The sequence below is a fragment of the Papaver somniferum genome, chromosome 9 (assembly GCF_003573695.1).
Source record: "Papaver somniferum cultivar HN1 chromosome 9, ASM357369v1, whole genome shotgun sequence".
Lineage (NCBI taxonomy): Eukaryota > Viridiplantae > Streptophyta > Magnoliopsida > Ranunculales > Papaveraceae > Papaver > Papaver somniferum.
Genome location: NC_039366.1, coordinates 65,336,744 through 65,360,391, shown reverse-complemented (window position 1 = coordinate 65,360,391; position 23,648 = coordinate 65,336,744).

Genomic DNA, 23,648 nt, shown 5'->3' with positions numbered 1-23,648 from the left:
TGGCTGGCGTGGTTTGCCATTGGCACAGTGGTGCGGCTGGCATGGTTGGCATGCCTTGGAACGGAGACGTGGCTGGCATGGTTTACCATTGGCACGGTGGCGCGGCTGGCATGGTTGGCATGCCTTGGTGCGGAGACGTGGCTGGCATGGTTTTTCATTTGAACGGTGGTACGGCTGGCATGCCTTGGCGCTGAGACGTGGCTGGCATAGTTTGCCATTGGCACGGTGGTGTGAGAATTAGGTTTTGGTATGTACGAAGATGATGTCGGTCAATACTAAGGGTTCTGCCGTGGAACATGACACATGTATATAAAAAAAAGGTACTCTGGTAATTCTTAGTAGGCGTGTTGATTGATTCAATAAATACGCTAGTGGTCGTAGTGAAGTCATGTCAGATGTAAGGTTTTACGATTTGAACCCTATGCTAAAAACCACCATCAACATTACGTCCCCTGCTTAGCTCGGAACAGGAGCATTGTTTCGAGGTAAGCATAAGATGGTGACAGGCAAGGATGAAATCGAAATGGCAAGTCATGAAAAGATGGTCAGGAATACCCGGCTAACCTTTTTCGAGAGGTAAGGAGAATTCGTGATTCTTGTGTTGGTTGCCTTGCATAAATTCTACTCGTGGTGTTGCTGGATAGACCGTGAAATGATAGAGGCGATTGCTGGTTGAGATGCAGACTGTCGGCTTGGCTTGGTCACGCGTCATCTTGGCTGGGCTAGGGAACAAGGAGGTGCTGGCTTAGCAAGTTGTTGGTCGGCTTAGAATGGAGCCGTTAACATTGGTCGGCTTGGAATGGATCCGCTAGCATTGATCGGCTTGGAACGAAGCCGTTAGCATTGGTTGGCTTGGAGTGAGCCGCTAGCTTTGGCTTGGAATAGAGGAAACTAGCTTCGGTACGCGGACTGGTGGAAATTGGTTTCGGAACTTCGGCTACCGAACGATGGTGATGAGGATAGAACTTCGGTATCAAATGGTGCTGATGGTGCCTGACAACTTTTTCTAAATTAGGGTTTGGCATGCCGAAACCCTAATTAGCGCCCCTTACTAGAATCGTTGTAGAATTCTCGTACGAAATTGGATTTTGACGATCCACCACTCCATCTGATCGGAAAAGAATTTCCTATCTCCCACGCGTGAATATTTAGGTTTTAAGTTTGTTTAGGAGGCAAAAACAACCCGAAAGTAAAACTCAGGAAGAATTCAGGAGGGATGTTGCGGGCCCGTGGAATGATGGCGATTGGATTCAGTTTTGTGGAAGGATGACGACTAGATTCAGTTCCATGGAATGATGGCGGCTGGCGTCAGTTCCGTGGAATGATGGCGACTAGCTTCAGTTCCGTGGAATGGTGGCGACTAGCTTCACTTCTTTGGAAGGATGAGAACTGGTTTCGGAACTTCGTCTACCAATCGGTGGTGATGGCGCTGGACCTTCAGCCACCAAACGGTGGTGATGACGCCTGACAACTTTGTCGAAATTAGGGTTTGGGATGCCGAAACCCTAATTAGCGCTCATTAGTATAATCGTTGTAGAATTCTCGTACGAACTCGGATTTTGACGGTCCGCCCCTCCATCTGACTGGAAATCCTATCTCCTTACGCGAGAATATTTGGGTTTTGAGCTCGCTCGGTAGGTGAAAACAGTCCGACAGTAAAATTCAAGAAGAATTCAGGAGGAACGTTGCTGTCCCGAGGTGGCATAGTCGCTCCCAGTCGTCTATTCTCGTTCATGGATAAAGAAGGAATCTTTATTCTGTTCAAACTCTAAAAACTCCATCCGCATGAAAAGATGTATCGACCCTCTTCTGTTTTTCTGTTGCTCGTCCGGATCCGTGCTTTCGTCTGTAGTATCTCTCTAGTGGATCCCAAAATTTACCAAACTCCATCGCATTCTTGGGGCGGATGGATGAAATATATGCTCGAAAACGATCATGTCAGGGCTAATCTTGGAGATTGTGGCTGCGTTATCGGTATATCCTCGACATTAGGTTGTTCAATGCCTGGACTTTCTAATAGTGATGATGATATGTTGTGGATGCTTGTATGGTCGAAATCTTCCGGAGCCACTGGATGAAATAGATGAGTTGGGAGATGTTTCGTTGCTGATGTGCTACTATCAAGTCTTCAAGGACTTGGTTCCAAGCGACATCCTTCGAACCATCTTCTAAATCTTGGACTATCGTGTGGAATGGGATGCAGAGAGCAGTCCCCAGTTATACTTCTGTTAGATCCGATGGCTTGGCCAAATATGTGAATGTATCTTTGTGGCGTGCTTTTGGAGTATTCGATGCACATGAACATCTTCATGTTGAGAAATTCCCGCGGCTCGTAAAACTTCGGCAGTGATGATGTTGAAATAAGAAATAACCAGGTTGAGGGGAGTGAAAGCGTCTCACACTGGTAGTCCCCATGTGTAGCCTACTTTCATCGCATCGCCTTGAATCCATGTCCACGGGATTTGATACAAGCTTATTGTACTCTTCTGGGTGTGACGCTGGGATGCAAATGGACGAAATATTCTGGATATCGAAGAGGCAGGAATGAGAGAGTTATGTTGTTTATCGTGTCTCCCTATGTTTCTTCAAGAAAATGTTTCAGCCGCATTTCTGGAGTTATCTCATGAGTCTTTGATGGTTTTCGGTATGGACTGCAATGAGTAGTCCCCAGTCGCACTTTAGTTTCTGAAGTTGTTTCCTCTGAGAAGGCTTGGGATCCACCGCGGCATCGTAAAGTGTTGCAAGCGTCTTCTAGACAGAGAGGTGATGATATTCTTATGCTACACTCTTGAAGAGTAAATGACCTTGTTGTGGATATGACCTTTTAGTTGACCGTGTCTTCTGAGCTTTGACAATAAAGAGATTCTGTGTAGATCCTCAGTCCCCAAGTGTGGTTTATATGTTTCCATCTTTATAGTGATCATTGATATGGTGAAGCATTGGCTGGTATCAACAAACGAGCGGTACCAGTTCTTGGCAGCAGATGTGTTCGGAAGAGACTAAATTGTCGTGGGAACAAAGTAGGTTGGTTGGAATTGTATGGGCGTCCATGGAAGTAAAGAGATTGGATAGAAGCGTAAGCGAGCAAACTGCCATGACCACGAGTTTTGGTGGGATGGATCAAAAGGTGGACGCGGCTACGGAAATTGGTTGGCTGCGTTCATGATCCTTGACATGGGGAGTGTGGTGGCACGAACCTTGGCAGGAAGGAGTGGAGGCTATGAAACGATCTTAGCAACTAAGAGCGCTGAAGCGGCTTCGGTTCTTGGAGAGGACGTTGAAACTCATTGGGCAAAACGCTGAAGCTTCATCTTCGGATCCTAGAGCAGCTTATGGAGAGAATGTGATGTGATTTCAAAGTTTTTGTAGTAGTAGAGTTCGTCTAAGACTTGTGAAGGTTCGATTTTTAAATTTAATAAAAAAATATACAAATAATGTTAACAATGGTGAGATTTATTGGGACTAGGATTCCACCAAATATTCAAATTCATGCGATTCACCTATTTATTCTAAACCATTATAGCTCATTCAACAAGTACTTTGACTCTATTTCTTTGCCTAAGGTAGATTCTTAAAATATTAATTGTAAATCTTAAGCATGGCATATCAAAAGAATTAATCCTAAGCATAAACCATCAAACGAAATGACAATTAATTAAGAAATTATTTTTTTTTTAATTTTAATTCAATGCAAATAGTCAAATAAAGAATTAAATGAATTTACCGCATGATGAATTTTGGTTTCGTCCGTCATCCCAGAGTTGGGTTTAGCTCATCATGATGAAAACACGCTCAAAAGATTTATTTATAGCTCAAATGGTGTTTACAATGGAGAGAAAAAGAGAAAATGGTGTGAAACTGTAATCTGCGACGCACAAAAGGCGTCACAGAATAAACAATAAAACTATGCACTGTAGTAACTATTCCGCTGTCGCTGAAGAACTGCCGCAACTGAAAATGAACTACGACAGCTAATAAACGACTGTCTCTGCAGGTATGTTCTTCGTGTTCTTCATGTTCATCAGCAGCAGCAGCAGCAGCAGAAACCGAGTTTAGGAAAACTCGAATTTGTTCTTCTCTGGCTCTCCTCAGCCCCCCAGACTCTCGACACCCCTTCTATGATACCTTGTGAACATATTTATACGTGATTGCGACATTGAATCCCCTCCATTAACTCCAAATAATCTTCATTTACTCGGGTTATTTTCTTTTCATTTTTATCACTGATATTGATTTTCACGCGTTCTGAAGCTTCCATATTGCCATATTTAACTTCTTCACACTCCAAATAGTGGTTAGGTTCTTCCAAACACGAGCAACACACGTCTAACTCGCTGTAATCCAGTGAATATTTTCTTCCGTGTACGTGCTGCCCTGTTTTCTTCTCACGGACTTTTCAGCCAAATTCGATCGAAAAAAACACCCATAATAGCTTTGTTAGGACATATCACAACTACCCATGAAGTTTCAGCGATTGAATCACACAAAAACTCCTCCAAAATCTGATCGAAAACTCTGCCATTTTTCCGCCTTTTTTCATTTTTGAATTTTGGGAAGAAAATGTCCTCCCCCTAATCCTCTACGGGTGTCCCTTTAGCACTTGGCCTGGGGGTGCAAATAGTATTTTTGGGCGTAAATATTAATTTTTGTGGGATTCCTTCAGTGCATTTCTGGGGTGCCTTTAACACATTTCGAGGGTGTAAAACACCACTTTTCGAGCCAATTTCGCCGCAAGAGCTTATTTTTCCAAAAACATCTACAAAAACATAAAACACCATAATAAGTACGAAATCGAGTACTAACAATACAGAACATTGAGGACAAATTAGACACAAAAATGTGTCTATCGAATACCCCCAAACTTATTATTTGCTATTCCTCGAGCAAAACTAATAAAAAATAAAACCGAGTTAATCTCGGGGGGGTTTACCAGAGGTGTACCCACAAAACCATTACTTCTAATTGGTCACAAGTATCCAAAGAGCTATGAGGACATACATATTCTCAACCTATCTCCAAGTAACTATAATGCCAGAGAAATTAAATGTGTCAGCTCTAAAGCTGACTGAAGAAAAGGGGAGACACATCCGCAACACTGGTAGATAAAGAGATATCCGCTACACAGCTAGATAAACATTGTAAGATGCGTCCGCTGCTTTACAGGTGGATAAGATTAGGAGAGAGATATAAATGAGAGGGACATCTGCTACACAGCTGGACTAATTACGTGTGATGAGTTAAAACAGTGCTAGAAAGATCTTGTGCCAGATTGAAAGCGGACTAACAAAGCAACCAAATGTATATTTCTTCGACTCTCTCATAGTTCTCAGTAGAAACAATGTATTCTTCGGTCTTCAACTGTTGATGATAAACTATCGAACCTCATAGAACCTTGACAATTAACTCTTCTCTTCGATTTCTTCCTTGACTTATAAATTTCTACTTCCCTTTGGCCTTATTGAACAAAACGTAACGATGATTCTTTTTTTTTTTTTTTTGGTTTTTTTTTTTGGAAACAAAAATTACAAGACAACAATTTTCATGGCCATGAGAGAAGGACTTTCAAAACTTGGATCTTCGCAACTTGTGATGTCTTGGTATCATGGATTCTAACAACTTATATCATTTGCTCTTATAACTTCAACTTTGATTTTTGAATTATTCTTTTCTATTGTTGCTTCTAAACCTAAAACGTCTTCAACTTTCTTCATAGATTTTGATGTCGCTCCGCTTGTTGATGATGATAAGTTTCTACTGATAGAGAGTCGCAATCCAGTAACTAAGACTACATTGTGAGGTTGCTTTGTCTTTCTGGTATTTCCTGACCTACTTTCCTTTCCATCATGTATGGTTAAGTCTATCACGGTTACCCTCTAAAAGGAACAAGTTCTCTCCTGAATTTCAAGGATCTCAATGTCTTTTTCTCTAATGTCTCAAAAGGTTGTTATCCCTAGCATTCGAATTTCTATCTTTTCGGTGAGAAACAGTATGTAAACTTAGCTCGCCGGATACCATGTGACGCTACAAGTTCCAAAAGTGCAACTAAAAAGTTCTTCCCCACCCCCAAACTTAAATCTAACATTGTCCTCGATGTTCTAAAGATAAAATTAAAAGCATGAACAAGGAGAAACTGTTACCACTTGAAGAAAAATAGTTAAGGAAAGATATTACCATGTTGCATGAGCATGGGTTACCTCCCAAGAAGTTCTAAGTTTAAAGTCTTCAGCTAGACTTCAAATAACTCAAAAAGGATTGTCACCTTCCAAAGTCATATATTAATAGTCGAAACAATTGTGGGTCCATAAGACCAAATAGAGCTGACACCAGTATGAGACAACTGCACTGGTTCAGAAAAATGAAAAGAAGGAGCACGTCCTCATCTAAGATTTCTGTCAAGACAACTGGGTTTATCTGCGACGCGTAATTGAACTTCATATGTGTGTCTCGAAAAATAGATTCATCCGAAAAACGGGTCTCTAATACCTGGGTTACCTCCTGGACAGCATCAGGAGGATCGGGTAGTGGAGTCTGAATAGACTCAAGTAATATCTCCGACACACAAGGCTTGAATCCCAAGTTAGGGACTCTAATTAGGGATACGTGACAATCAAAAGAACCATCACTACCCCCAAACTTAGGGTTTTCATTATCAAAGACAAACCTCTAACTATTGCTTGAATTTCCGGATCTTCAGAGTCCTTAAAATATTCAAGAGATTCTTCTAGTTCTCTACCCCCAAACTTAGGGTCGTCATTACTCTCAGACAGACCTAAAACTATTGCCTGAATTTCTGGGTCCATAGAATCTTTAAAATACTCAAGAGCTTCTTCTAAAGATTTATCACACATCTGATCTAAGAGAATGGTTTCCTCAAAATCATCTAGAGAATCTACCAGTAAAGTGTCAAGCCAATTATCCTGAACTAAAATGCTAATCATGTTCACTTCTTCTAAATCATCGTTCTCAGAAGGTTGTCTAGTAACATTAAAGACATTTAGTTCAGTGGTCATATTACCAAAGGATATGTTCATAAGCCCAGTCCTACAGTTGATGACATCGTTAGCTGTGGCTAAAAATGGGAGACCTAAAATCACTGGGATTTGAGCACTTGGTTCCTGAACAGGATGGGTGTCTAGAACAACGAAATCCACTGGATAAATAAATTTATCAACCTCAATCAGAACATCCTCTATGACACCACGAGGAACTTTGACAGACCTATCATCTAATTGTAGTGTCATTTTAGTCGGGTTCAACTTACCAAGACCTATCTGGGTGTATACATGATACGGAAGTAAGTTAACACTAGCTCCTAAGTCAAGTAAAGCTTTATCGACCATGTGATTACCAATTGCACAAGATATGGTGGGGCATCCAGGGTCCTTATACTTAGGAGGTGTTTGATTCAGAAGAATGGAACTTACTTGACCAGCTAAAAAGGCTTTCTTTTGGACATTTGGCTTATGCTTTCATGTACAAAGATCTTTAAGGAACTTGGCATAAGCAGGCATCTGCCTAATTTCTTATAACATTGGAATGTTAATGTTCACCTGCTTAAATGTTTTCATTATCTCGTTGAAAGTCGACTCCTTCTTTGTTGGGGCTAACAACTGTGGGAATGGGGCTCTGGGAACAAAGCCGGTCTCAGTAGGACCCTCATTGGTCTCTTTGGAGACTCTATCAGTCTCCTCATTTTCGGTCTCAGAAGGGTGAACTACAACATGTTCACTATCAGGCATGACAACTTTATTATCAACTTTCTTTCCACTCCTAAGGGTTGTAATAGAATTCACATGATTGTAAGATTTCTCTCCTTTGGGATTAGGATCAGTATGACTAGGGAACCTTCCATCTTCTCTCTCAGTGAGAAACTTAGCTATTTGGCCGACTTGAAGTTCTAATTTAGCAAGAGACTGGGAATTATTCTTAAAATTCTGCTTGGTTTCTTCTTGAAAATTACCCTGGCTCTTTACTAACATTTCCTGTCTCTGTGATAGCATATCCTGGCTCTTTTTTAGTATAGCAAGAGATTCCTCTAAGCTAGTCATTCTATTCTCAGAGGGGTTCTGGAACTGGGCTTGACCCGAAGAATTTTTATTATAACCAAAACATGGGGGAGGATGAGAATTACTAGATTGACCTGGATTCTGGCCCTTAGACCAAGAAAAATTAGGATGGTTTCTCCAACCAGGGTTGTAGGTCTCTGAGTATGGGTCAAACTTCTAATGGTTCTCAAACCTAGCATTGTTATAGACATCATGGGCTTGTTCTTCACTAACCTGACCATCCCAAAACGAGCTATTGGTTTCTACTCCACAACTAGAGACTTGAGAGGCTCTAATCCTATCATCAGTTTCAACAAGAGACTTATGTTTAGGCTGATTGAATTCCAAAGCTTTTAACCTTCTAGATAAAGCAACAAACTTAGCATCTGACCTGAATCTTGTATCTTCCATATTAGTGCTACTTCTATTGACCAAGAGTCTTTTAGGGGGTTCAACACAAGACTCCCACTGTTGGGATTTTTCATCAATAACTCCTAAGAAGGTAAAAGCATCATCGACATTTTTACTAGTGAACTCACCAGCGCACATAGACTCGACCATGGTTTTGGTCGAATAGTCTAAACCATAACAAATAATTTCTACTAGTTTCATATTATCAAATCCATGGTGAGGACACTGGGATGGAAGATCATTGAATCTCTCTAAAAACCTATAAAGAGACTCTCCCTCTTGTTGCACACTAGCACTAACTTTCTGTCTAACAGTTGCAGTTTTATGCTTAAGGTAGAATTTCATATAGAAAGCAGCAACAAGTTCCTGCCATGTTTCAATGGATTCGGATGGTAGGTTGTTCAGCCAGGTCTTGGCTTTATCTCTCAAGGAAAAGGGAAACATCTTAAGTTTCAAGACTTCATCAGTAAGGTCTTTTATTCTAATTGTCCCACAAATTTCCTCAAAGTCCCTAATATGAAAATAAGGGTTCTCATCATCTTTCCCTAAGAATATAGGGATCATCTGAAGAATACTAGGTTTTATCTCGAAATTACCCATAGTGGCTGGTAATTTAATGCAAGAGGCTCGGGTATACCTAGGGGTACTTTCCTCACGAAGAGACAGATTCTCAAAATTAAAGTTTCCAAAAACAGGGCTCTCAAAAAAAGAGTCTTCGAGCTCCCCGCTTTCACAAGAAGAACTTCTAGGCTCGTCACTAATCAAACGTCTAAAAGTATTTCTTTTCCAATCCCTTTCGAGCATACACTAGAAAAAAAAAACAAAATCCTAAAGGAAGGGGGGTTCTAAGAAAACACACAGCAGGCTGACTCCACCAAAACAAACCTAAAGATTTCTAGCAAACAAAAAGCATGATGGCTCCACTTATATTGTTTCTAGACCAGCTTCTAATCTTTCGAAAAGGAATTCGTTACAATTTGAGCAAACCTCTCTGGAATCAATCCGAGTTTAAGTAAGTTGAATTGAGACGAGGGAAGATGCGAGGAGCTTTGATACCCAAGGTCTCACCGGTATTATAAGGCGACGCAGTCACGCATTCAACTCGCAGAAACCATCATGAACTTCAAAGTATGCTCAAAAGAGTAACCAATATTTTTCGAACGACTTTCCTATTAAGCTCGTTACCCTATATGTCTCGTTCTAGTCAAAATTTTAAGCTTAGGTTCACGTTTGGTTTCGTTTTCCTAAGGCGGGCAAGAAGGAAACGGTGATGAAGTCCGAGTCCTTATCTTAATTTGGCCAGGCCTTGCCCTTTACTAGGAAATTAAAACAACCGTATTCAAATCCTAAGCATATATTCACCTTAAGGCATACAATAAACCCGCTGACAGGGGATTCACGGGTGTTTCGAAAGATTACCTCCCGTACCAGACGGGCGAAGAACCGCTGAAGTCGACTCGGGCCACGACTCCTATGTCTAGGGCTGTCAACGGATAAATATCCGCCGGATATTGGAAAATCCGATAAGGTTAAGGTTAAGAATTATCGGATATCCGATATCCGTTAACATCCGGCGGATATCAAAAATACAAACCGATATCGTTAACGTTAATCTATCGGATAGCGGATATTTATCCGTTAAAATCCGATAACGTTGTTTAGATATTAAAAACAGTATGGAGTGGTACAGAGTTATTTTAGATGATGCACATGTGCTTAGAAGATGGAATATTAATGATCAAAGGCTTCTTCAGCTAAAAGCTCAGTGTAAGTGGGTGGTTACAGGTATGCCCATCGTCAGCACCTCATGCGATATGTATTATTCCATGGCTTTTCTATGTTTATTTTCAGTCAAGTTCCGTTGGCAAAGCCTGGTGGAGCGCCCTCTGAAAAACGGAAAGGTTCCCCTTTCACATTTGCAGGCCTTGATGATAACCATTTCTTTGAGAAGATTAAAAACTGACTGTCTGGTCAAACTGCCTCCGTAAGCTGTTGAGACTTTTTTTCTGGAGCTTTCTGATGAAGAACGAGTGAGGTATGACCAAAAGGAATCGGATTGCTAGGAAGCAGTTCAAACTTACATCCGTCTTGGCCGTGCTGTGTCCGAGTATATCTAGGGATAGGAAATTACAAGTACACCCCTAGACTATCGGATATCGGATATTAACCTAACGGAAAGGCCTATTCCAATATCGTTATCGTTAAGAGAAAATATACGATAAAATATCCGATTCTGATATCCGATATACGATATGTCGGATAAAATCCTATAGGATGTCGGATTTCGGAAATGGATATCGGATATCGGTTATCCGTTGCCAGCCCTACCTATGTCATGTGCGAACCCGAGGGGCTTAGACGATATTGTAATCGTCGTCCTTCCCTGCAAACAGTTTTATATTTAATGTACCCTTCCTTAGGGTTTAAAAAATAATAATAATAATAATTGTCCAAGTCCAAAGTCCAAATAAAGTGCAAAAGAAAAGAAATAAAAAAAAAATAATAATAATTCCAAAAAAAATGGAAGGTCTCTAAAAAAATAAAAATAAATTCTCTTTTTTTTTTGCTTTGTCTTTTTCCTTCTCTTTTGGCTTTAAGCTTTGATTCCAAGTCTTTAGTATCCAACTTCAAACCTGTAATACAAAGACACACCCAAAGAAACGTAAAAAGAACAAATGAAATAAAAAAAAACCTAAAAATTCTACCTAAGCACAAATCCGCTTTGGCGGCGCCACAAATTTGATGTGATTTCAAAGTTGTTGTAGTAGTAGAGTTCGTCTAAGACTTGTGAAGGTTCGATTTTAAATTTTATAAGAAAAATATACAAATAATGTTAACAATGGTGAGAGGCACTGGGACTAGGATTCCACCAAATATTCAAATTCATGCGATTCACCTATTTATTCTAAACCATTATAGCTCATTCAACAAGTATTTTGACTCTATTTCTTTGCCTAAGGTAGATTCTTAAAATATTAATTGTAAATCTTAAGCATGGCATATCAAAATAATTAATACTAAGCATAAACCATCAAACGAAATGACAATTAATTAAGAAATTTTTTTTTTTTTAATTTTAATTCAATGCAAATAGTCAAATAAAGAATTAAATGAATTTACCGCATGATGAATTTTGGTTTCGTCCGTCGTCCCAGAGTTGGGTTTAGCTCATCACGATGAAAACACGCTCATAATATTTATTTATATCTGAAATGGTGTTTACAATGGAGAGAAAAAGAGAAAATGGTGTGAAACTGTAATCTGCGACGCACAAAAGGCATCACAGAATAAACGATAAAACTAGGCGATGTAGTCACTATTCCGCTGTCGCTGAAGAACTACCGCAACTGAAGGTGAACTACGACAGCTAATAAACGTCTGTCTCTGCAGGTCCGTTCTTCGTGTTCTTCATGTTCATCAGCAGCAGCAGCAGCAGCAGAAAAATCATCAAACGAAATGACAATTAATTAAGAAAAATCTTTTTTTTTTTTAATTTTAATTCAATGCAAATAGTCAAATAAAGAATTAAATGAATTTACCGCATGATGAATTTTGGTTTCGTCCGTCGTCCCAGAGTTGGGTTTAGCTCATCACGATGAAAACACGCTCATAATATTTATTTATAGCTCAAATGGTGTTTACAATGGAGAGAAAAAGAGAAAATGGTGTGAAACTGTAATCTGCGACGCACAAAAGGCATCACAGAATAAACGATAAAACTAGGCGATGTAGTCACTATTCCGCTGTCGCTGAAGAACTACCGCAACTGAAGGTGAACTACGACAGCTAATAAACGTCTGTCTCTGCAGGTCCGTTCTTCGTGTTCTTCATGTTCATCAGCAGCAGCAGCAGAAACCGAGTTTGGGAAAACTCGAATTTCTTCTTCTCTGGCTCTCCTCAGTCCCCCAGACTCTCGACACCCCTTCTATGATACCTTGTGAACATATTTATACGTGATTGCGACATTGAATCCCCTCCATTAACTCCAAATAATCTTCCTTTACTCGGGTTATTTTCTTTTCATTTTTATCACTGATATTGATTTTCACGCGTTCTGAAGCTTCCATATTGCCATATTTAACTTCTTCACACTCCAAATAGTGGTTAGGTTCTTCCAAACACGAGCAGCACACGTCTAACTCGCTGTAATCCCGTGAATATTTTCTTTCGTGTACGTGCTGCCCTGTTTTCTTCTCACGGATTTTTCAGCCAAATTCGATCGAAAAAAACACTCATAATAGCTTTGTTAGGACATATCACAACTACCCATGAAGTTTCAGCGATTGAATCACACAAAAACTCCTCCAAAATCCGATCGAAAACTCTGCCATTGTTGCTGCCACTTTTCCCGCCTTTTTTCATTTTTGAATTTTGGGAAGAAAATATCCTCCCCCTAATCCTGTACGGGTGTCCCTTTAGCACTTGCCTTGGGGTGCAAATAGTATTTTTGGGCGTAAATATTAATTTTTCTGGGATTCCTTCAGTGCATTTCTGGGGTGCCTTTAACACATTTCGGGGGTGTAAAACACCACTTTTCGAGCCAATTTCGCCGCAAGAGCTTATTTTTCCAAAAACATCTACAAAAACATAAAACACCATAATAAGTACGAAATCGAGTACTAACAATACAGAACATTGAGGACAAATTAGACACAAAAATTTGTCTATCCGAATGTTGAAGTAGAGCGGCTGTTGGAGAGAACGTTGAAGTAGAGCGGCTGCTGAAGCGATTGTTGAAGCGGAGCGGCTGCGTCGATCAATGTGCTGTGAAACTGGGCACCCTTCAAGCGAACAGTGGTTAGGAGTCCCCAGTTTCATCTACCAATCGTGCTTTCCAAGAGAGGTTGGGGTTTGGGAACGACTTCCTGGCTGGAAACAGCTGCTTCAGTGCGGTTGAGGGATGCATATATGTCTTGACGCTGCGCCTTGGGGCAATATAGAATCTCACGTAAACGTTTCATCATAGACTGCACGATTTTGTAGGCAAAGTCCCCAGAAATCTTGCATCTCCTGACATGAAGAGAGTCTTTGTGAACTCAGGGGGGTTGCTGATTTTCTTTGCCTTGATTTTGGAGAAGTCATTCCTGATCTTCGCGTGAGATGAAATTGGATTGCTGATTCCCGTTTATTATTGTTCAACACGCGAGCCTCTTTCATCTGTGAACGCGCGTCCTGCTGAAGTGCTTGCGCCGATGTTTAAGAGTGTTCCTTATCAACTCCATCTGGAGTTGACGCGACTCTTGTGGTGGCCGCTCAGTTAGTGTATCGAGGAAAATAGGTATCTCTTTCTGAGTTGTAGCCATGTATGCCCGAGCCTTACGAGAACCTTTTTTATTTCCACCACATCAACAATGGTAAGAGGAGGTCGGCTTCTTCCGGCTCCTCCAGTTTCTCGTCCTGATGGTGGAGTAGCAGCGGATCTGGTGACTGTTGGAGCTGTCACACTTGAAGAAATGTTGGGGGTGGCGGAAGTGGCTCTGGCTCTGGTGATCGGAGGTGTAACACTTGAAGGAATGTTTTCCGTACTGCTGGTGTTGGTAGATGCAAGTTGCTGGCGCTGGAAGGATGCAAGCTGCTGGCGCTGGAAAGATACAAGTTGTTAGCGCTGGACCGGCTTCGAATGGGCGCTGTCTTGGCGTGGGCGCTGGATTGGATTTGGTATGTCCCGGACTGTTGGCTTGGCATGGCGCGGATTGTTGGGCACCGTGAGGCTTGTTCTTGCGGGCCCAGTTGTCTCTTTCCGTATGCAGCTCAAATAGGAAATCCTTTCCTTATTCAAATTCTAAAAGTGTTATGCCTATAAAAGGGGTTGCCTCTCCTCTTTTTTTTTTTTTTTTTTTCTGAAAGGAAAACTATGACTACTCGTTTTCCCGTAGTTTACGTAATGTATACAACTCAGAGGATCAGATGCTAAGTAGTATCGGTACCTCTGTTGAACTGATAATGCTAAGTAATGAATGATAACTAAGATCACAATAATAACGAAGAACACAAATATAATTTAAAAGCTTCTAAGTTATCATGAGACACAAGAGATTTATGTGGTTCGACATTTGTCTACGTCCACGGGGTAATGAGTGATTGTTTTTGTATTAAGTCGTGGTGGTTACAAAGATCTTAAATGCTTCCCAAAGTAATAGAGAGAACCCAAGTGGAAGTAAATACTTAAGTTCTAAACATTAAAGAGGTATAAGCTTAAGACTATATCTTCTCTCCTAGATATTGAATGTCTTTAGTTTGTTGGTGAGGCTTGGTATTTATAGCCCCTTCTGCTCCAGGTATATCTTTGCTGCCTCTGGGTACATCGTCTGCTGATATATCTTTCGTACCAATGGTACCTTCGTCCACCTCGTACCTTCTCCAGTCGTATTCCGCCACTTCAGATGGCCCACGTTCCTTCGGGAACTACCCAACCTTAGTACAGGTCGTACCTTCGTTCACCGCCAGCTTCCGCCAATCGGGTTCTGCCACGCCTTATCTCTCCACGTTCCTTGATTCATGCGTGTAGATAAGATATTTTTGCATTTAATGCTGATTAGATGCGTCATCTAACTCTGTCCCTTCGCCAGCTGCCTCTTTGTAGACTAGGATTTTACTATTCTCATCTCAACCGTCGAGGCCTCCCTTCTTGGGGAGAGATAAAGTAGATATGCGGAGGTGTCTTTTGTTACTCATGCCTCTCTGTCCAGCGAAGGCTACACAGTTAAATTTGTATGCACCCACTAAGATCGTGACACGTGCTCCACAGAATATTGGTATTCACAGTTTGCCCCTTTTCTTTCATATTCTGCCGTTTGGTAGAATTGGAAGAAAACTTCCATTACTCCGCCATTTTTGCACGTACCGATTGGGTGGTCCCTACATGTCCTTTCATGCAATAACTTCCCCTTCAATTTCGGTACATCCAAATTTTTGGATTCTCCAGCCGCCTATAAGAGGGAAATAATAAGAAGGAATTTTTATTAACTCCTTTTCTTCTTCTTCATCGAACTGTCGCTCTCCATCTCTTTCATTGAGATTCTCCTTCTGCTGCTAACTGCTCCTTGTTCCTTTTGATTCTTCGAGTGCTTTGGCTCCACATTTGATCTTACAAGTAAGTGATACTCACTTTTTAGTTTTGATTTTGTTCATGTTAAGCCCCGTGTCTCCTTCTTTGACTAGGGCGTTACTGATGTTGATGTTTATAATTGCATGTGAGAATTCTTGTTGTCTTTTACTTGCTTCGTTGTATGGGAACTTGGGTTTTGTTCCATTTTGATCTTTGATGATGATTTTGCCATGATCGTTCCTTGCCTGCAACTTTGCTTTTCGTGATGTATGATATTCATTTTCGCCTTATGATGTGTTCAAACTGTTCCCTTTGGTTGGTTTAGTAAAACTCATGCCCAAAGTATGTCGGTTTTTGCCCCTTTCTTCTTTTGGAATGGACTGTGATTTTCTTTTGTCATTGTTGATGAAGATGTTCTTTCTGTTGATGTTAGGAATTATGAGACTCCCGAAGAAGCCTGCAAATAAGGAACGAAGACCTTCTTCATCTACGGACCCACCTCCACGGATGGATCATCTTGATGCTACGCCATCTCCTCCTCCTGCGGATACTGAGGTAGCTGTGATGTCTGAGGCTCTTGCGGTCGCAGAGGTCGACGAATTTGTTATGGAGGATCTTCCACCTCCTCCTCCTCATTATGAATTGCAAATACTGACACTTCGTGAAAAGGATAGCTATTCCCATCTGACTTTGGCTGAGTTTGCTAAGTATTTTCTTCTTCACAAGTTTGAGATTTTCTTTGTCAACGGCCCGGATGTTCTCACCGAGTCTCTTATTCGAGATTTTCATTACGATGAGAATAATCATCTCATCAGTGTTGGCCAATTGGACGCCGGTATGTTCCTCCCTTTGTTTAGTAGAAAGGATGCTTTATATTACGATGTCTTATCTACCAGGGATGACCCGGTGAACAAGACTCAAATCCAAGGAGTTATGCAATATACTGGTAATTACTAGCGTGCCCTTCGTGAGAGTTGGTATTGTATCAAGAGAAATACTACTTTGAAGTCCTATGACCCCTTTGCTGAAGGGAGATCTAAGCAGGAGGATTACACCCCTGCCAACTTCAATGATACATATGCCGATGCTATTCATAGGACTAATCTTCCGACTTAGAGTGTTGGCCCTTGTTGCATTCATGTTACTGCTAGAGATATTATGGAAGGTAACAACCTTCGCTTGCTGGAGGAGATTGATAAGACTGGTTTGACTACCATCCCTTATTCTGCTAGGATGCCTATGCCGAAGTATGACCACATCCGTTTTGATCACGATGATCGTTGGGCTCGTACTCCTCTTCGTCTGGTTGGTCCTTGGGATTATAGTTTTACCACTGCAGATCCTTTTGTTCCTCGTTCAGCTCGTTCTTTGCCTGAGAAGTATGATGGGTATCGGTCTTGGATTTTTAATCCTGTTGCTTCTCATGAGGTACCTTTATTTTTAATATCTCCATCTTCTTAGATATATTTGTCTGCTTTGGTGTCTTTGCCTGCTTGGATATCTTTGTCTGCTTTGGTGTATTTGCCAACTTTTCTGATGGTTTTCTTTTGCAGTCTGCCCCTGCTTCTTCTGTCGGAACTGCTCCAGGTTCTGCTGGTAATTATGTGGCTACTAGGACTGGGAAGAGAAAAGCTTCGGTTGAAGCACCGACACCTGCGGAGGTAATGATCATTATTATACCTTTGTGTTTATGAGTTCCTTAGTACCTCGCCCCTGATTCTTAGCTGACGCGTGTGTTTCTTTATAGTCTTCCCAGAGGAAGGGTAAATTGAAGACTGCTATTGATCTTGATGCTTTGGATGAGGATCCTAAGGCCGCTGACGAGGTACCAGGTGACGAAGATATGGAGGGTATCGAGGATACTGGCCTCAGCCCTCATTTGGATGATATTAAGGAGGATTTTTCCAAATATAACCCTAGTCTCGTCTGAGCTGCCTCAGTTGAGGGTGAGAACCTTCTTATTGGTACTGGTGCTCAGCTGGTCGAGCCAGTTAGTGTTCAATCCCCTGCTCCTACACTGTCCTTGAAAATGCCTTCGTTTTCTGCTCCTAACAAGGCTTTTCCCGCTATTTCTGCTACTACTGGAGCTGCTGTTGTGGCTTCTAAGAGTCTCCCTTCGTCTCTTGCTACCTCCCTTCAATCAAGCGGTTCGTTTGCTAAGGTTGTTACCCCCACTGTGAGGGCTGGTAGCTCGGATTCGCAGCAGAAGAAGAAGGTTGTGATTTCACTAGCCAGCTTCTCCTTCAATGTCGCTCTGTTTCACTAGGGAGTGCTCAGTCTGTCTCTAATGCCCCTGTTAGAAAAGCTATTGGACCCCCACATTCGTCACCAGATTGGACCGTACTGGGTAATATTCCTTATGCTGGTGACATGGATTTGGGCGTCTCTCAAGTTCCTCTTTCTGTTCCTAGATCATCCACCATGCCATCTCTTTGTCATGGTGAGGGTTCAGCAGTCGTGCCCCATGTTCGTGTTCAAACAAACGAGGGAGTTGTCGCTGAATCTAGCAAAGGTAGGTTTCCGGAGAGCTTGAGCTTAGGTAGTTCTGATGATGCTATTCTTGAATCCATCCTCGAGACTCCAAAGGTCCCTTTTCTGTCGGAGCTGATCATCATCATCTTGGTAGTTCTTTTGAGATAGCTTCGCAGTTGGATGTGCTATCTGCTCAATATCGTGCTTCCAAAGACTTGTTCTTTGACCCTGATTGTCTCCGCTCCAGTCAGAGCTTTGGTGAGATCCGTAGGATTAGCATCCAAGAGATGGGGGATTTCATGGATACCTACGCTAATTTCCTCCCTCGTCTTTCAGCGTTCTCATTAAGTGATTCTTACCTTATCATTTTTCTTCTTAATTTGATCCTCCATCCGTTCTTATACTCCTTTGTTTGCAGCTTTGCAAGAAAATCGATGTTGGATATACCTTATTCAAGGTTTATAGGGCTAAGTGCACTCATTTGAGTGCCCTGTTGGAACATGCTTGTCAAGAATATGCGCTTGCTATTGCACAACAACCTTCGTCAAGTGATGCTGCTTCTATTGCTAAGGTATCTTCGCTGGAGGATGATCTGAGGAAGACTCATAGGTCTATGGAAGCTTGTTTATTGGCTCTTGAGAGAGCTAATAATGCTTCCAAGGTTTCCGAAGATGGTCGCAAAGCTTCTGATACTTCCTTAGCCGCTGAGTCCTCTAAATCCATAGGTTTGTTTCTTCTTCTCCTTAGATTTTTCTTCATTTTTGGTTGCATAGTACTAAGACAACCTTCGTCTGCCAGCCGGTAGCTCTAGTGAACTTAGATATCTCCAATATCAAGTGGACAAGTTAACCTCCGACGTTTGGTATTATCAAAAGAAGTCAGATATGCTGATGAATATAACTGTTCATAATGAGGCCCAACTTTCCGTTGAGTCTGCCCATAATGCAGACTTAATGAAGCAGATGGATTTGCTTCGTAAGGATTGTGACGAAGCTCTTAGCTGGAAGGAGAGTCTCATTTTAAATCAAAAAGAGGATATTGCCTTAGTCGAGAAACGTCTCCCAGCCCAGGAAATTATTCGCAAGAAATATCATGCCGATTTTGGAGATGCTTGTGCTTCCTTAGCTAAGGTTACTGCGGAGCGTAATGTCTTAACTTCTGAGGTCTGTTCCCTTAAGAACAAACTTGTTGATACCAGCTCCGTGCCTTCTTCCATGTCTCATGCATCCTTAGTAAAAAGGTTTGAAGAGTTAGAGAATGTGTACCAAGATTTATCCTCTGAGAATGCTTCGCTCCGGATAGATGTTGATGATCTCCGGACGGAAAGGGATACCCTAGTGGAAGACCTTGATGCAGCTGAGGTGGATCTTGTTGCGGCTCAACATAGTTTAGAAGAATCCCTTAGCCATGCCAGAGGTAGCTTAGGATAATTATTTTTCCATAGCGTCCTTTGTATCTTTAGTTTTTTTTTTATTGTTGTTGATACCCTTCATATCCGCAGGTCTCCAAGAGCAGCTGGTGGGTGCAAACGCCAAGATTAGCCGCCTTGAGGGTCAGATATCTCAGTTGCAAATATCTCGCCAGTTTGATGCTGCTGCTAAGTAAAGCTGAGGCACTACATCAAGCTAATGATCATCTTAGTGCTCAGATCAGGGAGCTCCACCAGAAATAGGCTTCGGATCTAGAGGCGCAAGCTTCTCAAATGAAAGTGCAGTTCGAGCGTTCCTCTATTGACTACATTAATGATGCTTTTGCGGAGGCTGAGCTTCAAGATGAGGGTGTTGTCTTCCCTCGTCTTCCTTACCCATGATTATGTTATGCTCACTTTGTTTCTAACTGAACTCCTTTGTTGTATTATGCCCCTAGATGAGGGGCCTTTGGTGTTTCCTTTCCTTGAAACAACTCTTTGTTATGTTCCGAACTTTCTTTATATGCATCTTTTTAAGACATGTTAGTCGTATTTTTGGTAACAATATTATGGTACCTTTATTTTAAGTATTTATAGATGTATTTTGTCTAATTGTTTGCACATTCGAGTCATCACAAGGTGCCAAGGTATGTTTAACCTTTGGTGGAACATTTATCATCCTACCCAAGTATCCTTTGGCCAGAAGGTACCGTGGTGGCGAGGTTTCCTACGTGAGTAATAATTTTCCTATAACCCTACGCGTTCAGCGTGATGGTTGCTTTACTTCGACAAGGTATCTCTCTTTGTGGGATATATTGCTTATTATTTGCTTTTTAGTGGGATTAATTTGCCCTTAGGATCCGAGATTGACATGTACGCAGTTATGTCGTGCCTTGCCTCATCGTCAATTCTGACGGAGGGTGTCTATTCTAACCCAGTTTGTATCTAATCAACATGCACTTTTTCTTAGCAAAAAGTTTCTTTCATTGATTAGTTAGGTTTATAATACCTTTGATCAGGGATAGAACATGGTGGGTGAAAAAGCGGGGTCTAACAACACCACCCAATATTTCGCTTAGCAATCTGTATGGACTAACTCCGAAATACTTTGCTAGAGAATCAACTAGACAGTCAGACTCAATCTAGATAAAAAGTATCTCAAGGAGTTATTATCTCTCACTTGTTTTGATTTACTCAAGCTAAAACAATAGTGAGTCTTTTAATCAAACACAAGGACTACTTGGACGATACCAAAGACCAATGTCCAAGAATCAATCAACAACCAAAGGTTGGATTTCCAATTGATGATCTTAACACACAACCTGTATTATTTCAATTATATAAAAATATAATGCAAAAAAGAAATAACACAAAAACCAGAAGTTTTGTTAACGAGGAAACCGCAAATGCAGAAAACCCCCGGGACCTAGTCCAGATTGAATACACACTGTATTAAGCCGCTACAGACACTAGCCTACTACAAGCTAACTTCGGACTGGACTATAGTTGAACCCCAATTAGTCTCCCACCGATCCAAGGTACAGTTGTACTCCCTACGCCTCTGATCCCAGCTGGACACTGCGCACTTGATTCCCTGAGCTGATCTCACCCACAACTAAGAGTTGCTGCAACCCAAAATCACAGACTTGATAATAAACCAATCTGTCTCAAACAGAAAAGTCTATCAAAGGATAAATTTATCTCCCACAGATAAACCCTAGGTTTTGTTCCGTCCTTAGATATAAAATAAAGATAACAGGAACCAATTGATAATCCGGTCTTATATTCCCGAAAAACAACCTAGATTAATCAATCACCTATCAACAAGCCTTCCTGACTACACAGGCTGTTTGTCAAGGAATCACAAACAGTGAAACGAAGATGTTTGTGACTTCTTTATTTTTCCTATCGGAGAACTCTCACGATCTAAAGGCAATCAATAGATTGTACTCATACGATAGAAGATGCAAGATCAGATCACACAACTACGATAAAAGTAGTATCGGTCTGGCTTCACAATCCCAATGAAGTCTTTCAGTCGTTAACCTGGTTTTAGAAGAAGAAAACCAAAGGTTAAAGAAGAATAGACTCTAGCGAGCGCACTAGTATCACACAGACGTGTGGGGATTAGTTTTTCCCAATGCTAGATATCTCCTTTATATATCCTTCAAATCAGGGTTTTGCCTTAGGTACAACGCAATCCATATTCACCGTTAAATGAAAACCTGATTTAGATTCAAGCTAATATTTCTCAACCGTTAGATCGAAAACTTAGCTTGTCACACACACTTGTGGTAGACGTTCACGGGTTTCGTGAAAACCATGCCCAGACGTGTACGTGTATGTTGGTTCAACATAGTAACCCAAAAGGTTAGCCATATGAGCATTTCATATTAACCTTGTTCTTCTTCACCATAACTGACTCAAATGAACTAGTTTGAGAGTTGTTCAATTGCTATGAGATCTTATGTAACTTCACAAGACACAATTGAAACAAAGATGATTCGATTCGATTGAATCGGCTCATGAGCTTTATATCCACGGTTTGCATACTGCATTCCTTAGTAATTTAAGTTTCATGTTCAGAGCACATCTTTAGATGATAACCTATTAAGCTCACAAACAAGTTCGGGGACTTAAGACAACCGGTTGATTTTTCCAAACTCAGTAGAAATTCTCAGAAAGAGAAGTTCCCAGTTCGCAGACTGAGGACTTGCATTTCACGAACGAATTTGGAATCCCAATAGAAATTCTCGGTATAAGAAATTCCGACAGTTCGCGGACTTGGCAAATCCAATTCCTCTGGTTTCACTCAATCAACAAAGTTTGAAAACTTCGGATTAAGGAATACATGGTTATGTAATCTAAACTCCTATTCCAACCATTGAGATATTCTCAGAGGAAGTTATATAGCCGTTATTCACAAACCATTTCGCGTCAGAGAAATTTTCAAAGTGATTGAAACATTTCATGACTTTCGTCACTAGGTGAAGATAAACTTGATCAAAGCGGAACGCTTTACCAACACACGATTTCGAGATAAAGATAAGTAGAGTATACTTAGATCGAAATATCAAATGTGTATGATCCAGTCTATATAGCATACGAATTTTGTCTCATAAGAAGTAAGAGATAGAATAGATAGACTTTTGAGTGATAGATAAGTTCAAGTCTCCACATACCTTCTTGTTGATGAAGTTCCATGGTTCCTTGAGTAGACCTTCGTCGTTGTATGATGAATCGCCATGAAGTCATTGAACTCAGGTACACTTTTCTATCCTAGTCCGAGACTTAGCTATAATAGACTAGAAATCAAGAGTCATAGTTTTGATCACTAACATTGAAAAACATGCTTGATATAGCAACGCATGCGAGGTCGACCGAGCTACGCTCTAACAATCTCCCCTTTGTCAATTTTAGTGAAAAAACTATTAAGACATATGGAATACAAAAAAGATAAACTTTAGTGTCTCCTATTCCATAGTCTAATCTTCAACGTTCCTTGAAATCTTCGTCCTTCCAAGTACTCCAATGATCCCAAAGGTTGTAAGTTTAGCATCACCATTGTTGAAGATCCGTAGCTATAACAATGAGATAAATCGAGATTCTCGATCATTAATATACAGTGGCATAGTACTATTATGAAACATCAAAGTCTAATTGCATCAAGACTTTAACAATAATACTATGGTGATATGTATCACTCCCCCTTAGTCAATACTCCATGTCGATCATGGAAACCACTCCCCCTTACACAATGATCCGAAAACCATATGTATTTGTAGTGTGATCTACAATATTTCTCCCCCTTTTTGTCAATAAAATTGGAAAAGGTACAAGAATGGGATCATAATGAAATTTCCACAAGAGACGTTTCATAAATTAAAAGAAAAAAATACATACCAACTTAATTTAGATGCAATCATAAAGTTGAATCTAAATGCATTCATCAAGGAGTTTTAAGATACAAGATAACCTCTTTAAAATTCCACAGCCGCACACCCCGCAAGATATTACCATTAAGCACAAGTTCAAAAGAACTCTCCCTCATTTGATGTCATTCCCGAAAGAACAACAAGAGCGACCTTAATTTCAAAAGAAAAGAAGGATTTTTAATTGGACACCAAAAAATATAGGAATGATTTTCAATATCCAAAGCTCAATCAAATTAATCACAAGTAAACCCATGATTAATTTAATTGGAATACACAACTAAATCAAACCACAAAAGTGATCAATTTAATTCATTGTGCTCAACATAAGT